Source organism: Periplaneta americana, chromosome 3 (genome assembly GCF_040183065.1).
Source record: "Periplaneta americana isolate PAMFEO1 chromosome 3, P.americana_PAMFEO1_priV1, whole genome shotgun sequence".
Classification (NCBI taxonomy): Eukaryota; Metazoa; Arthropoda; class Insecta; order Blattodea; family Blattidae; genus Periplaneta; species Periplaneta americana.
Window position 1 is genome coordinate 124,428,686 of NC_091119.1, and position 16,033 is coordinate 124,444,718.

A 16,033-nucleotide genomic window follows, 5' to 3' on the forward strand; every position below is an offset into this window, starting at 1 on the left:
ATTTTACATTTTTTCAAGTATCGCAAAAAGTTATTCACTAACCGCAAACTGTAAATAACTTATTTGATCTCGAATGCTTGGAAACCTCGGTTCCCCAAACTGCATTCTCGACCAGATAAGTCTCGCTTACAGTTCTCAGTACATAATATACTATTTCTGTCCTATATGTAGTCAAGTTGGAAAATATTATTTTCCCTGCAAGAATGAAGCCGAAAGCCAAATTACCTTGTCTACAATTGAAAGATTTTTATTACGTCTTTACAGTATATACCACCACCACCACCACCACCACCACCACCACCACCACCACCATCATCATCATCATCATCATCATCATCATCATCTTCTTCTTCTTCTTCTTCTTCTTCTTCTTCTTAAAACTGATTGCTCGATCTTTCTTTCTGTTTCTTGTGGCTCGATATTCAAACTTCAGAAGAATTTTGTCAGTACTGTACTGTACCTCAATGTTTTCTAAATGACTTCATTGATTTTTTTTGTCGTAAATTAAATATGCGCTACATACTTATTAGTATTTTCGTTAATTATTATTGAAGCTTTTTCATATCGTATAATGAATTGTATTTCCAAAGTTTGGACTTCTAAGTAGAAAATTTTAATTTTAAAATGGTGCCAAAGGAATACTACAGTCAAGCTACTGAATATATCCCTTTTAAATAATTTATTTAATAATAATAAAATAATAATAATAATAATAATAATAATAATAATAATAATAATAATTTCTATCAAGTAATTTATATAATATTTTGATTTCTTAAAATTTTTGTCTAAATACGAATTTCAATCTTAATTATATTTTCTCGTAACCATTAAAAATAATTCCACGTTATTGTATTTGGGAAAGTAAGCAGACCAAATAGAAAACTATGCAATAACTTTCAAATAAATCGCTGTAGACTTATCATTTTTTGACGATTGTCAAATAAGATATCGTTCGTTTTCGAGAAGAAATCAAGATATGTCATGTACACTACATATACATCTTGGACAAGTAATGAGTTAGATAAAACTCATATAAGTATTTAGTTGAAAATGTTGCTCACAGGTAGACGGAGATATAATAAACATTACTTAATAACATTTACGGTGTATATGTCAAAATATCTTATTAATAACTATGTTTTTTACAAAATCACAATACAGCTTCGTTATTGGAATAAGAGATATTACAAATAACCAGGGAAAGGATTTATATGTAAATACATATTTACTTATAAAGCTAATATAATTTATATTTTGCATTATCTTTATGTTTCACAATGTGTAGGGTTGAAAAATCCTACTTTAATTTTCCATATTTTTCCATATTTTAGAGTTTAGTACATATTTTCGTTAATTTCCATATATTTTCCATATTTCATATAAAACAGTCCATATTATATTAGGTTTAACAATAAAACAAAACAAAATTCCATTAACTTTTAAAAATACATTTCAACAATAGAGATTTAAACACATGTTCAGTAATCCCTTTAACATCAGAGTTATTTGAAAATTAGCAGTCCTATCAACAATGGGAAAGTAAGTTACAAAACTGTATTAATTTAATTTAAAATTTTTAACAGACTTCAGTTGTGCAGCTCAACAGTTAAATGCCAGTCAGAGTACACATAGGTTCAGTTTTGTAAATCATACTATAAAGACGGTAAATATGCCAAAAGTACGTCATTCAGTCAATTTAAAATCAAAACTAACAAGTTACATTTCAGAATTTAAAGAAGATGGTTTATCAACTGACAATAAAATATTATTTTGTAATTTGTGTCAGTGTGCAGTATCATCTACACAAAAGTTCCTGGTGCAACAACACATTACAACTAGTAAACATCAGGCCAACAAACAACTAAATTCCAAGCAGAGACAATTGTTTTTAACACAACCAACAACATCGAATGTAAGATCTGAGTTTAACATCGACCTGTGCCGTTCTCTCATCTCTGCTGATATTCCTCTCTACAAACTAAAGAATAAGGTCTTCAGGGAATTCCTTGAAAAATATACTCAACATACAATCCCGGATGAGTCAACACTTAGGAAGACGTATGCTCCATCCATCTACGATGAGACAATACAGAAGATAAGAGATGAAATTAAAGATAGTTCAATTTGGGTTTCCATTGATGAGACTCCCGACAAAGAAGGTAGACTTGTTGGTAATGTAGTTATCGGTTTGTTAAGTGAACAATATTCTGAACGAATTCTTTTACATTGTGATGTTCTAGAAAAGTGCAATAACAAAACTATAGTTAAACTGTTCAACGAAGCTATGGGTATCCTGTGGCCAAAGGGTATTATGTACGATAATGTGTTATTCTTTATTAGCGATGCTGCCCCTTATATGGTCAAAGCTGGACAAGCATTATCTGTTGTATATCCTAAATTGACTCATTTTACTTGTGTGGCGCATGCATTTCATCGTGTGGCAGAAGTGGTCAGAGACAATTTCCCTAAAGTAGATTTGTTGATTTCATCAGTGAAAAAAGTATTTCTCAAAGCTCCCAGTAGAGTTAACGTGTTGAAAGAAATGTACCCTGAAATTCCATTGCCACCAAAGCCAATTTTAACTAGATGGGGTACATGGCTAGAAGCAGTTGAATATTATGCCGAACATATAGACTCTATTAACAATGTTCTCCTTGCATTGGACTCTGAAGATGCAGTCTCAATTGATACTGCGAAAACAGTTACCTGTGACATAAGTGTGAAGAATGACTTAGCTCACATTCAGCATACATTTTCATGCATCATAAAAACGCTCAAAAGTCTCCAAAATAGGCACCTTTCACTATCTGAAAGTTTTGAAATTATAAATAGTACTGTGGAACAACTGAATCGTGGTAGAGGTAAAGTTGCAGATGCAGTAAGAGCTAAGGTGGACACTGTACTTTCAAAAAACCCTGGATATGAAGAACTACAAAAGGTTGTTGCTGTGATGAGTGGTGAATCAACAGTGAAGATTAACTTGGACTTATCCCCAGCAGACATTGTGAAATTGAATTATGTACCAGTTACTTCTTGTGACGTCGAACGCTCTTTTAGTCAGTATAAATCTATCCTCAGAGACAATAGAAGAAGATTCACTTTTCAGCACTTGAAAGAAATGTTTGTAACCTATTGTTATGGTAACAGACAATAAAAATTGTGTTTTGTTGAAACTACATTGGAAGATAAGGTACGTCCATTATATTTTTTGTTTAGTTTGATTAAAATGTACCAATATTTAACGTACATAGTAATTTTTTTATAATTTTAAGTCCATATTTAATTCCATATTTTGGTAAAAATCCATATTTAATTCCATATTTTGGTAAAAATAACTACATATATATTTACATATTTCATATATTTTTAGTCCATATAAATCCGTTCCCTGCAAATAACGTATCATTGTTACGAAGTTGACGCATACTTTCTTGTTACAAGTTTTACGCGTTTAAAAACGATTCAGTTCTTTTGTCATATAGCGAATCCGTTTCATCCATGGTGCTATAGCCCTAGAGCCCAGACCGACCAGCTGACTTCTGGTCTTACGTCCACGTGCCGAAGCAGAGGTGGACGATCATCTAACCAGAATGGAGATGTATGGTTAGCACGATGATTCCCCAGCCGTTATGGCTAGTTTTTGTAACTGGATTTCGCTGCCTATCGTAGCTCCCCAACCACGTTGCGAATAATAACCGTATAAAACGCTCTGCATGAGAGTAGTGAACGCTAGTGGTGAGGTCTGGAAACATTTGGGGGTTTGAAAAAATTCGCAACGAAAAGTAGAAATAATTATGCATATAATAATTAATATTTGCCGGTAGCATTAGAGGTCTGGGCACAAACTGGACAAATAATTTCGTTTATCTCTTCATCTTAAATAGGAAACAAAATTAAAAAAATTGGTTCGAGACATTTTTTGTTTCTGATTTTAAGTAAAGACCTATTAATTTTTACTAAAAATTGTTTCATGTGCAATATTCTCGGGCAGATTCACTCATAGATACTGAAAAAAAAAATTCTTCCAATAGTTTGCTTAGGAGAAGTTGCTGCACACGGACGGACGGACGGACAGGCAGACAGCAGATATGTCCAGAACTACTACTTCGACATCAGGGATGCTGAAAATGTGCTTTTTTTCAATTTAGCATATAAATAGATTATTTGTAACATCACATCACTTTCTCTGATGAGAGAAAAACATACTGTTTGAGCCGATTTCGAGTTCATCACCATTTTGTGTTTTAATTTCAAGTCAAGACATTAATTTTTTACCACAATATTATAATTATGTAATGAGCACCATTTAAAAAAATCGGCCCAATAGTTTAGAATAAATCTCTGTACTCAGCAGACGGATAGTCAGATAGAGGTATGCCCAAAACAAGTACTATTCGATATATTATTCAGGGATGCTGTATTAGTAATGTATATTGCGTTATGGGTGTTTCAGAATCGAGGAAAAGTTAGAAAAAACGAGACGAAGTCGAGTAATGTACTGTAATTTGATACAGTAGTTTTGTGATAATTCGATGATGGCAGAAGTATTAGTTGACGTGCCAGGGGATGCAAAATAATTATTGTAATACCGTGTTTAATTTTTCTAAATAAAGGTTCCCTTTGTGATCATTTTACTTACCGCATTAAGTAAATTCTCTACAAACTTGACATACAGTCACTTGTAAATTAAAAAAGAAAAGAACTCTGACAGAACAAGTAACTCTACTTATTAACATTAAAATTGAATGTGAAATTTGGACAGTTATTAAATGTTATGGGATAAAGACTGTCATTCGCTTTATTTATAGAAAAATATTCAGACACTTCAATTTCGTATATTGCAATAGCTTTTTATTTATTTGAACAATGCATACACATCGATACACATGAAAGACACAGACAAGTAAAACAAAAGTACATAAAAACATGGTCATTTAGAGCCGTATTCATAGACATTTTTAGCGCGGGCTTCCGGTGGATGATCAGCGTTTTTCGTATTCATCAACCAGTGTTAGCGATAGGATATGATTTGAATTCTGTACCGTAATTTCCCATAACTATGGTCCAGGAATCCAACTATGGTCCAAAACGCATGATGTACTACTTAGTCCCCCAAGAGTTCGGTTTTTGCCATTTAAGGCGCCACTGTGATGGAATTATGTTCCCCATAGATGCTTCTATCTACCATTACACGTGGCAATGATATGGATGCTTAACAAGGTCAGTGTGCATCGTTCTATTGAATGTGTGAAGACACAAAATCATTCAGTTTGTGTTTGTCTGTTTTATTAAGCTCTTCTCCGTAGAAGTGGCAAATTATAGACATATGATTCGTTGCACAATTAAACCTGGCTATATAGTGTTTACTTTCACGTAATAATTAGACTGGCAGAGGTTAAGGACTCTGCTTGAAAAATGTTTAACCTCAAGGTTAGAAGTCAGTCCTCAACTATGTACCACAATTTTTCGTTGACCATAGTTGTATTTCATTTTGAAATATTTGTTTTAAAGAAATATGAACAATTTGATTATTTGCTTCTGCAGATACGTATCTCAGTATATTCTAAAACACCATTTAACATTACAGTCCAGTAAATAAAGAAACAGGCTGTTCCAGCATCAATGGTACTAGCACAAATAATGGCCCGGTAAAACGAAAACTTCAGGGTAGAAGGATCACAACCGTCCCTGTAAGTGACTATGAGAGCGATGAAATTGAATTGGATACAGATTATGATGTTTCCGTGTACTCTCCATATTTACAGACAGTGAGTCAAATATGGAAAAGAAGACGAAATCTGTTAAAATAATGCTAAAGGCACATAGTTATATGGTAGTTACTTATGAGGAGAAATTGTGGCCAGGGAAAGTTTTGGAAGTGAAGAACAATGGAGTTGTTGTTTCATGTATAGTAAGAAGCGGCAATTACTGAGGGGAGGCAATATCCGCTATAAGTAACATCTGGGTGGCCACAAAATCAGTTGAACATTTGGAAGAAAATTGAAACAATTTGTAAGTTTTTACACCTTTTAATTATATCCATTGTTTGGCGTTGAAAATGATAGCGCAAGTGACAATAAAAAAAGAGTTTTTTTTTTCTGAGAAGCAATGTTTTCTTCATTTCATAATGGGTTTTCTGATTCTCACCTCATAAAAAAATTGAGAAGATTTAGGTGGCCCGGTATTTTTGCCGGTGAGTGTAGTTGTTCATTATTGGAGGAAAATGACTTTCAGATTTCACTTGTTTATTGTGTGTTTATGCAATGTGTACTAATAAAAAGAATCCATGTACTTTTCATTTATTTTTAATATTTCTGTGCTAGATTATGTTTCTACCCTTAAATTAGAAACTCAATTGATTGATTTACGAATAATTACAGATCCAGCTATAGTCCATTCATGCTTTCAAGCATGAATATATGAGTGGACCATAGTTGGGCAACTCAGAATACAACTATGTACCAATGCTTATTATTTTTTCAACACTTTTAATTAAATAATTTCAAACACATATGTCAATATTTATTTAATATACACTTACAAGAGTCCGAAGCCAAAATTTCACTTAATCTGGATGAATAGTATTGAATATACAAAGAAAAATGTGACAAATGTGGACCATAGTTAGGGGAAACTACGGTACTAGTAACCAGTGGATAGCCGGGGCTAGCTTAGTACGCTCGTAGCGCGTGCTGCGAAATGTCTATGAATATCACCCTTAGAAAATTACACGATGCCGTTAACTAAATGAGAAACGTTCAATTTAAAATTAATGCATAACTAAAATACATAATAATTAAAATAAGGATATAAATTATGATTGTGCAAAAAATATGGAATACACGAGCGTTAAGTACATAACAGAGTCTCGGGAATTAAAAAAAAACTCGGTCCAAGTGCCTCGTTTTTTTTTCAAAAATTTCCTCGCCTATGTTATAGAGCACTTACCAACCTAGTATCGCAATATACTATTTCTTGATTCTGTTACGATGCACTTACCACATGTATCACAATATAGCGTACTATTGTTTGTATGGCAACAAACGTGTGGTATTGTCAACTTACGGGGCATTTAAACAGCATCGTTAGGCTTAAGTATGAGACAAGAGTATGATCGTCCATAAACGTACAGGCCTATTTCCATGAAAACTTCGAAATCAATTTGTTTTTTCCATGTCAGAATTCTTTTGCTAATGAGAAAATATTTTTTCTCTATAAAATATATTTTCAAAACGAGACTGTTTAGACTAAACAGGAAAAAGAATGCATTAACGAAGAGCTTGTGATATCGTTTGTTTGGAAATAATGTGTGTGTAACATCTCATTTGCGTTGCGTAATGATGTAGTGTTCGTTTGACAAAATAACTCTCGCGCGAAAATCTACAACTGTCAGCTTACTTCACTGCAAAACAGCATTTAATCATGGTTGGGTTAAAACCTCTGCCGCCTGCAGATCCATCAAAATCATGCTGCGCCACCAAGAGCGGATGTACGGAATGGCTCTCTCTCTTTAAAGCTGGTGTTCAACACAAGTAGCAGTAGGATCCTACTACGTACAGTCTATCTCCCAGCACTCAAACCCAGGTGAAGTGAATCATACAAGGGCTACCAGGTAAACAATGTGAAATTATCCCGGACTGGCGATATTCCCTCAAAATTACCACTATTTTTCTAATTCTCCCTAATACTACTACTACTACTACTACATCATAATAATAATAATAATAATAATAATAATAATAATAGATATTTATTATTAATAATAACAGTAATAATAGTAATAATCACAGTAATAGTAATAACTATTATTATTATTATTATTATTATTATTATTATTATTATTATTATTATTATTATTATTATTATCCGAACTCGGTGGTTTAATAGTTATCATTCCGAACTTTCATTCGCAAGGTCCGGGGTCTACCACAGAAGTCGACTATCCTGACTTGAGTTTTTCACGAATGCCCTTCTTTCGAGAAGTTACCATGGCTTAGGTTACATGAGAGGAGAAATTTGCAGTCGCTTTCTTACACCAAATTATGTACACTTAACCCTCTCTTTTTTATTCGTATGTTTCCATAATCTCTCTCGCTATCATAACATTAATACTCGATCACAACTCGATAACACGCTAGAAATACCACTCCACACATCATCTCTGTTTTTCTCATTCTTCACTGTTGCTACTTCCGGTCACTGGAAATTTCCGCCACTTGAAATCAAGGGCTATCAAACCTTGCAAACTTTTAAATATAATTGTAAGTTAGACAATTGTCTTAAGACGAGTTGCCAAACTAACAGATTAACTGCAGATTTCGACTGTACGTGTGCTTGCAAACACAGTTTCCAAAAATAACTTAAAATATGCATTTGAATAGTAGTTTTTTTTTTTTCAGATTTTTAGAAAACGTGCTTGACATAAATCACAACCTGCTAGATCTGTAGCCCGATTATGAACATTATAAGCCTACATATGACCTTCAATGTCGTACTGGATTACTATTACTAAATTTGTGTAGCATAAGGAGTGACTTTGCTAACAAGTAAATTTTTATTAAAATTATAGTAGCGTGGAACATTTTGCGCTATTTTAAAACAGCTTTATTCTCTCACAATTTATACTGGCAACTAAGGTTTTATAGGTCACTGTTCCTCAAAGTATTTGGCCATGTGTAAAACTTTATTAACATAAAAATTTATATATCCCGTTCTGCCCCAATTTCCCCTATACGTCTCATGGTGAAATTTGAATTATATCACTATCTAAAATCACTAACCGTTAAGTTTAGTTTGCATTAAGATTTGTGTGGCAGATCTTGTCAATATATTAGCCTATTTTAAAATGGACTAGTATTCTGTAGTTGGTACATTCTCATCTTTTTGCTTGGACTCCATGTGACAAGCAAGTTTCCTTCCACGATTACAGAGCAGCGACGGAAATATTATGTGCTGAAGGATGTATTACTATGTTGTTAGTAGAGTTGGTTTCTTTCTCATGGGATGGGGATAATGACAGAATGGTGGATTGGTCAAATGTTGGCAAGGAAGCAAAGATACTCACAAAAAGCCTGCTATAAAAGAAAAACACCATCTTTGTGCACTCCACTTGGAAATACAATGTGGGTCTCAATGTAACTCACGCGATATACGATTTTCCTGAAGGAATATAGGCCTATTCTTTTATGCCCCAATTCCACTAATATGAAGTTTTGTCACATATTGTGAGGACATCCCTCATTGCACTCTTAGGACTTGTTAGAGACATTGCGAGCTGGAACTATTTCACGAAAGTATGGATTAACAATTTACAGGTTACAAATAAACGTTATTGTAAAGTACGCAATTATGTTTTTTTTTTTTTTGTTCCACAAAATAGTCTAATGGTATACAAATCTTGTAAACAATATAAGGATGGTGTTGAAGAGCAACTTTGTATGTCAAAATATTCTACTTTACAGGAGAGCGAAAAAAAAAGTAATATCTTGATAAGGAATAAATATCTGACATAAGAGGATATTTGAAGAGTTCAGAGCCATGGTGGGCCAAGCACCATATATTAAAAACGTAGGAAACAAGGGTTAAAATTAAGTGAATACTAGCAAGTAAATTAAAGTATGAACATTAAAACTAAATGATATGTCAATCTTTATTAAACTATGGTTTCACTTAACTTTAATCCTTGCTTTCTCCGTTTTTAATAAATGGCGTTTGACCCACTATGGCTGTGAACCCTTCATTTATATTTATTCTTCTAAAGTATTTTTAATATCAACTCTGCGGTAACATATCAATGAAGGTCTACTTTTTTCAGGACTATTATATTATTTACGTTTCGTTTAATCCAAATATGCAGTCAATATTGATTCAGTTTTGGTAGTAAAGCAAAACAGTACTTTGCTTTCAGTACTTTCTTTGTGTGCACGCTTTGTATTATTCATCTGACATAATTAGGAACATTAAATCCAGACGTTTGAGAAGAGCAGGGTATGTGGCACGTATGGGCGAATCCAGAAATTCTTATAGAGTGTTAGTTGGGAGGCCGGAGAGAAAAATACCTTTGGGGATGCCGAGACGTAGATGGGAGGATAATATTAAAATGCATTTGAGGGAGGTGGGATATGATGATAGAAACTGGATTAATCTTGCACAGGATAGGGACCAACGGCGGGCTTATGTGAGGGCGGCAATGAACCTCCGGGTTCCTTAAATGGCAGTCAGTAAGTAAGTAAGTACTTCAGTGAAAATGATGGAACTGTTTTCTTTGGGCATAAAATGTCTGTATATATGAATGAATGTTAGTTATCTTTAATTTCAAGTCTGTCGCCGCATTTACTCGGTTTCTTTGAGTTTTGATACACGAAACAGCAGAAAATGCCGGATGACATAAGTGAGTCGTGAGAAACGGCATTAAATGTTTTAAGACTTTGGGAGTTCTTTATATTAATTATGAACTGTCAACCAAAAATAAAAAAAAAGTTTTCTAAAGAGTGTCACACAATAACTCTACAAGCAGATTTTCCTTCTTTTCGGCGAGATTGTGAGTCTCAATACTGATAAAGTGATTTTTAATGCAGTTATTGTTAGAATTATGGATCTCAAAATAATCTCTGAGTTCATCTCCATCCATATTATGACGACGATTAAACCAACGATCAACGACAGACAAATCTAATAAAATATCGAACGAATTTATGTTGTACCAACAACGGTCAATGCCCTTGATATATTGCCACACAAAACATTCTTCTTGCAGTCTTACACTGTGTAATAACAAACAAGGCTGTCGACATCAGTTGAACAAGTTTAAAAGTTAATTAACAGTGAACTCCATAATGGTAAATTTTACACAGGAAGAAAAAACGTTGCTGTTTATTTACTAATGTTGCTAACACATGAAAACTGGGGGACTATATAACAATAGAATTTGGATTAATTCTCTTGGGTATTTATTACCCAATTATTAATATTACGCGTACATATTACTCTGGAATTGGTACATGTCATAATTGAAAGAAAGTGGAGTTACGAGGTTTGCTAATTAGCATGACACAATGCTCTTGAGACATTATTGCCACATAAAAAAATAAAAAAATTTTCTGAAGGAAGAAAAAGATTTCCCTACCCAGAATATTCACAGACCCCAGAATGAGCTTCAGGGACCACGGGGGTCCGCGAACCCCACTTTGAGAATCGATACTATTGATGTTTCGGAGAGTGGTGAATAATACGAGTAATAAGTAAGGTTCGGATAAAGTAGCTGTATCAGCATATGCTGTATAACTGTAGGACAGTGCCTTGACTTGCTTCAGACTAAGTAAACACTAACTCATTCCACTACTAAAACTCTACCTGCTGGAAAAAGCGCTCCCCACCCCCTAGCTGAAACATCAGTGAATGGGCAGTACAGCCGATAGGAACTGAATATATGTCGTCACTACATTAGCACTAGAAAAATATTGTTCTTTGTTATTTTTAACACATTTCTTCCACTTGTTTTTTCCATATTCTGCGAAAAGGCGGCGACACAATCGTTTACGTTAGGTGGGGACCAATTGAAAAGACTGGAGATAACTGACATTTTAGTATCCCTTTAAGTAAATGAAACCAATAAAACAATAAATGCTTATTTTTAAAGCATGGTGAGTTTTGAGGATAAATAATGTTTATGTACGCGCTACTTGACGGACGGCGAGCAGCCAGACATGAACTTAACAAGTGATGATATCTTTTTGACTCATTCTATTAACATGGGGTTTTTTCAACATAAAGTAGAATCTATTTAGACAATTTCATACGCTGCAACTACCTACTTATCTCTTCAAGAAAAATGTTTATCGCAGATCGATATTTCTACTTCAAAAACATATTTTCCCACACTACAGTGGTATAAAACAAACCTCAATTAAGAAGTCTTACATTTGTTATATTACGGTGACTCAAACATCTAAGAAATCTGCAAAGAATACTCTTCAACGTGCTTTTTTCCTTGTTAGAATCTGATTACTACTTTTTGAGTTATTATTAAGTATAAAAAATGCGCAAATATTCTGCTTCATTGAAAGCCTACGTAAGCAAGACTTCTCCCGTTATTGGTTGACAATTAGGAAGGAGGAGGTGAATTGTATATTGTGTCACTCTTTAAGACTGACGCATGCGCAGACCAACGGAGTTTTCTAAGTTGATCCCCTATAGTTATTTACGTTTCTGAACATTCAGTAGGCGTACTCTTCTTCTTTGTGACGCGAGTCGGCATAACTGTGCAATTCTTACTTACTTTCTTACTTACGTACTGGCTTTTAAGGAACCCGTAGGTTCATTGCCGCCCTCACATAAGCCCGCCATTGGTCCCTATCCTGAGCAAGATTAATCCAGTCTCTACCATCATATTCTACCTCCCTCAAATCCATTTTAATATTATTTTCCCATCTACGTCTCGGCCTCCCCAAAGGTCTTTTTCCCTACGGCCTCCCAACTAACACTCTAAATGCATTTCTGGATTCGCCCATACGTGCTACATGTCCTGCCCATCTCAAACGTCTGGATTTAATGTTCCTAATTATGTCAGGTGAAGTATACAATGCGTGCAGCTCCGCGTTGTGTAACCCTCTCCATTCTCCCGTAACTTCATCCCTCTTAGCCCCAAACACTTTCCTAAGAACCTTATTCTCAAACACCCTTCATCTCTGTTCCTCTCTCAAAGTGAGAGTCCAAGTTTCACAACCATACAGAACAACCGGTAATATAACTGTTTTATAAAATTCTAACTTTCAGATTTTTTGACAGACAGAAGACTAGATGACAAAAGCTTCTCAACCGAATAATAACAGGCATTTCCCATATTTATTCTGCGTTTAATTTCCTCCCGAGTGTCATTTATATTTGTTACTGTTGCTCCAAGATATTTTAATTTTTCCACCTCTTCGAACGACAAATCTCCAATTTTTATAGTTCCATTTCGTACAATATTCTGGTCACGAGACATAATCATAAACTTAGTCTATTCGGGATTTACTTCCAACCCTATCGCTTTACTTGCTTCAACTAGAATTTCCGCGTTTTCCCTAATCGTTTGTGGATTTTCTCCTAACATATTCACGTCATCCGCATAGACAAGAAGCTGATGTAACCCGTTCAATTCCAAACCCTCTGTGTTATCTTGAACTTTCCTAATGGCATATTCTAGAGCGAAGTTAAAAAGTAAAGCTGATAGTGCATCTCCCTGCTTTAGCCCGCAATAGCATGTTATATTGTAGTTTTCGTTTATTTTAGACGCCTATTATTATCGCATGTAATATACTTGATTTTAATATTTTTAATTTGAGGTAATTAGCGGAGAGAACCGGTTGTTAGAAAATTAGAATGACTCCGGCATGCAAAAGTTTTTATGTCGCACTTTCTGTTCGGCAATTCATAGACTCTAATCATTTCTCTTAACATGCTGCATATCTCTTAGATTTCACAACAGCTTTAATTGCTGCTACTTCGACTGCTTATTTATTTCTGTCCATGTAAATATACAGTGGCACAACACAAGATTGGTAAGGGGGTAAGATTTATCCTCTAAAAATTCTGAGCGGTAAATAGTTCAGTTTTTACCCTCCTAAAATACCGGTATTCGAAAGCTGAGAACATGTGTTGTAAACCCGTGGAATTTACAAACATATCTACTGCTCTAGAAAAAAATAAAGGGCTGCATGAGGAAACGCAAAGTTAATTCGCACTTATCACAGAACTACTGAGAATCCTTTTGGTAATTCCTACATCAGCAGCAACGGAGCGTAGTTTCTCAATGTTAAAGGGAATCGAAACGCATTTATGCGATCTTCCAGGATCCATGAAGAGATCGAACCATGTTTGAATAGTATGTGTTCTTCATCTCCACACGTGCAAAGAACGCTTGGATGCACTTAACATGAAAGCTTAGTGAAAAAGTTTATGACTAACGAATATCAAGCTATAATTTTCGGAAAATTTCAAGAACATAGGTCTAAGCATATTACAAATTAATATCACATTTCCAGATGCTTGGTTTGCAGTGAAAGGCCTGCCCTTGGGCAGAACAATATGAATGAATGAATACTTGTACTACTGTATGTCAATAAATATTCTTCAAAATAACAGTAAACAACATTTGTTGATGTTGATAATATTGCCCATGCTGCCTTCTTTTAGTTCACTAAATTTATAGTCTTCAGCTAGTTGATAATATCAATCAATCAAAGGACATTATGGAGCATGTCGATTCTATATCGATTTCACAAAACGCTTCCACTCTGTTCTGTCTGTTGCTAGTTCCTCCTAGTTGGTAATTCGCATTTCCATGCATTCCTTCTGAATTTCATCTTCCATCTACTTCGAGGTCTTTCCAGTGGCCTTCAGTTGTTAAAGGTGTCCATATATATATTTGTTTTGCGCTGCTGCAGTCATCCATACGTATAACATGTCCTGCTCAATTTACTCGGCCTTCAGTTGTTAAACGTGTTCATATATATTTATTTTGCGCTGCTGCAGTCATCCATACGTATAACATGTCCTGCTCAATTTACTCGGCCTTCAGTTGTTAAACGTGTTCATATATATTTATTTTGCGCTGCTGCAGTCATCCATACGTATAACATGTCCTGCTCAATTTAATCGGCCTTCAGTTGTTAAAGGTGTTCATATATGTTTTGCGCTGCTGCAGTCATCCATACGTATAACATGTCCTGCTCAATTTAATCGGCCTTCAGTTGTTAAAGGTGTTCATATATATTTGTTTTGCGCTGCTGCAGTCATCCATACGTATAACATGTCCTGCTCAATTTAATCGGCCTTCAGTTGTTAAAGGTGTTCATATATATGTTTTGCGCTGCTACAGTCATCCATACGTATAACATGTCCTGCTCAATTTAATCTTCTGGTCCGTATTACATCTAAAATTGACGGTGGATTATAAAGTTTGTGAATATCATTATTATGTCGAATTTCAACTTGTTTTCAACTGGGTCAAAAACTGGACCAAAAATGTTCAACACTTTGTTTTCAAAAACCGTTAATAAATTTGTGTTTTTCCTTTTTAGTGAAGTTCCATGTTTCTGATTCATATCATAGTATAGGTTGGATTAGTATTTTGTACAAAATGATTTTTACATTTCTGATTAAAAAATGGGAAGATAATAATTTCTGAACAGCATAAAAAGTTTTGTTTGCATTATCTAGTTAAGTATTTCATGTTTTTTTTTTTTTTTTTTTTTTTTTTTTTTGTCATTAGAATTGTCTGTCAAAACACCAAGATACTTGAACTGATTGACTGTTTCAAAAGTATAATTTTTTATTTTAAGGTTATTGGGAATCCTTTTTATTTTAGTGATTCATATATTTTGTTTACTCTCGTTAATATTTAATTCAATGTCTTGTGCCTTTTCCATTAATTCAATAAATAGTTGTCTTTTTTCAAGCTCATTTCTTCCTGCTGTTAAAAATAAATTATCAGCATATGCAAAAATGTTATGTTGTCCGCCCAGGTTTATTCCAGCTGGTATTAAGTCTGTCGTATTATCTTCTCTAATACTATATTAAATAAGATTGGCGAGAGAGCGTCACCTTGTTTAAATCCTGCTTGATTTACGGAATTATTCTGATATAATAGTTGGTAGTATAGTATAATTAAACCCCCATCACAATAATAATAATACTTGTCATGAAAATTGCACAGGACAAACTTCTTACCTCACCCGCCCCCCTCCCCAAACAAATCGCGTTGTTGCGCCACTGTATATATTTAAAATGTCAACAAGGATTCATTCGTAAATAAATCTACGAGACACATTATAAATATACTGGTAAGTAGTAATAAAATAAAATAAAATACAAGTGAACAAGAATTTTTTATGGAACACAATTTTTTAATTTATTCCAATTACACGGAAATTAACTTGTAAAGCATTACTACGCACTTATATGGACTAGGTCTCTGGGCATATCTTCAGACTCCAAGTTGCTATGTCACTTGTTTGTCGGTTTTTATCAGCGCCGAATCTATCTCTGT